General features: G+C 42.9%; 1 non-coding gene across 1 annotated transcript; it reads right to left on the bottom strand.

The window, feature by feature from the left end:
* Positions 1 to 756: 756 nt before the first annotated feature.
* Positions 757 to 863, bottom strand: LOC112061958 (U6 spliceosomal RNA). The gene has a single exon (XR_002890461.1). It is a non-coding gene; the product is annotated as a U6 spliceosomal RNA (small nuclear RNA).
* Between the last annotated feature and the right edge of the window lie 1543 nt (positions 864 to 2406).

Here is a 2406-nt window from a genome sequence, read left to right as displayed (position 1 = left end):
CATACAAGTGGATACAGGTGGTCAAACCCTAAAGGCTGCTCCCCTATAAATGTGCATTTCTGTAAGGGAGCAGAGCACATTAATAATCTGATGTGTTAGTTCACCTGTGGAGAATAGTATCTTCTCATCTTTTAAATTGGTACTAGATGAGTGGCAACATCTATTAAAATCCTTATAAAAGACCCCCACTTATTCGGAGGTAGGTGAAGAGAATGAATCCAAATCAAATGAAAAACCAAGAGGTGAACAATTAAAAAAAAATTTTTTTCGGGAGTTCCCTGACGGTCCAGTGGTTAGGGCTTGGCGCTATCACTGCCGTGGCCTGGGTTCAATCCCTGGTCGTGGAACTAAGATCCCGCAAGCTGCGTGGCATAGCCCCCTCCAAAATTTTTTTTTTAATTGAAGTATAGTTGATTTATAATGTTGTGTTAATTTCTGCTGTACAGCAAAGTGATTCAGTTATATACCTATATACATGTATATATATATTCTTTTTCATATTCTTTTCCATTATGGTTTATCACAGGAGATTGAATAGAGTTCCCTGTGCTATACAGTAGGACCTTGTTGTTTATCCATTCTATATATAATAGTTTGCATCTGCTAATTCCAAACTCCCAGTCCTTCCCTCCCCTACCCCACCGCCCCGTCGGCAACCACAAGTCTGTTCTCTATGTCTGTGAGTCTGTTTCTGTTTCGTAGGAAAGTTCATCTGTGTCATATTTTAGATTCCATATGTGTGATATATGATATTTGAAAAACATGGAACGCTTCACGAATTTGCATGTCATCCTTGTGCAGGGGCCATGCCAATCTTCTCTGTACCATTCCAGTTTTAGTATATGTGCTGCCAAAGCAAGCACAAGGACTGGGTTGAAGTGTGTCCCCCGCCTCCTCCCCTCCAATTCATGTCTATCCGTGACCTATGAATGTCACCTTGTTTAGAAATAGGATCTTTGCAGATGTAATCGAGTTAAGATGAGGACACGTTGGGTTGGGATAGGCCACCTTATAATGAGAAGGAGACAGAGACACAGACACAGAGAGAAGAAAGTCACGAGACCGTGGGGGCAGAGACTGGAGTAATGGAACTTCAAGCTGAGGAATCCCAAGGATGGCCAGTAACCCCTGGAAGCTAGAAGAAGCAAGGAGAGATTCTCCCCTACAGGTTTCAGAGGGAGCATGGTCCTGCCAACACCTTGATTTCAGACTTCTGGCCTCCAGAACTGGGTGAGAATAGTTACTCTAAGCTACCTCATTTATGGTGCTTTGTTACAGCAGCACTAGGAAACTAATACAGCATGTTAAAAATCATCCATTTGAGAAAAGTCAATGTCATTAATTCTAATTAGTTCTTAGACATCTCTAGATCTGAGATTTAGGTGGAAATATTGCCTTATGCCTGTGACCTTTAAAGATATGAGTTTTTAAAAGATAACAGTGAAAACTCATCGAGTTGCCATGTCAGGAGACCTTATAGGTATAACCTGGGTTTTTCTGACCCTGGTCACTGGTTCCAGTTCCCTGGAAAGACCCATTTTCCTCCACACATTTTTAGAAGCCCCCAGTGCAGGGCCCTGACTGGGTGATGCAAGGGGTACAGGGCAACTGCTTCCCTAAATGCTGTGCCCCAGGGTTTGCCCTTACTGTACTTCTAGCCCCTCCCCTGAGTGCTCACAAATTTGCATGAACAAAAGGACATTGTCGAAACCATACCAAAGACACCCTGGATGAGACTTCCCCGTGGGCAGTTACAATTTGCATTTCATGAAACTTTCCAGGTGACTCTGAGGCTGACCCAGGTTCCCTGGCTCTATTTGTTCCAAGTATTAGGCCTCTTTTTATTTTTGGCCATGCCAAGGGGCTTGCGGGATCTTAGTTCCCTGACCAGGGATTGAACCCAGGGCCTCAGCAGTGAAAGCACCCAGTCCTAACCACTGGATCGCCAGGGTCACAGTGAGGCCCAGAAATATGATTCAAAATATCCTTTTGCCTTATACTTGCCATATTCACATGGGTTTAAAGTGCAAATATTCCAAGGAAAGATAATACAGTGTCGTACAGCAGGGGAGCCTGGGGGACCTAGGGAAAAGGAGAGGGTGGAAATGAAGAACAAATGAAAGAAAGACTGTATAAGCTCAATAACAAAAAAACAAACAACCCAGTCCAAAAATGGGCAGAAGACCTAAATAGACATTTCTCCAAAGAAGATATACAGAGTGCCAACAAACACATGAAAGAATGCTCAACATCATTAATTAGAGAAATGCAAATCAAAACTACAATGAGATATCATCTCACACCGGTCAGAATGGCCATCATCCAAAAAATCTAGAAACAATAAATGCTGGAGAGGGTGTGGAGAAATGGGAACCCTCTTGCACTGTTGGTGGGAATGTAAATAAG

Source organism: Physeter macrocephalus, chromosome 5 (genome assembly GCF_002837175.3).
Source record: "Physeter macrocephalus isolate SW-GA chromosome 5, ASM283717v5, whole genome shotgun sequence".
In the NCBI taxonomy this organism is placed as follows: Eukaryota; Metazoa; Chordata; class Mammalia; order Artiodactyla; family Physeteridae; genus Physeter; species Physeter macrocephalus.
Note: the sequence above shows the minus strand (reverse complement) of the source record. Positions and strands in the feature narration are given on the sequence as shown.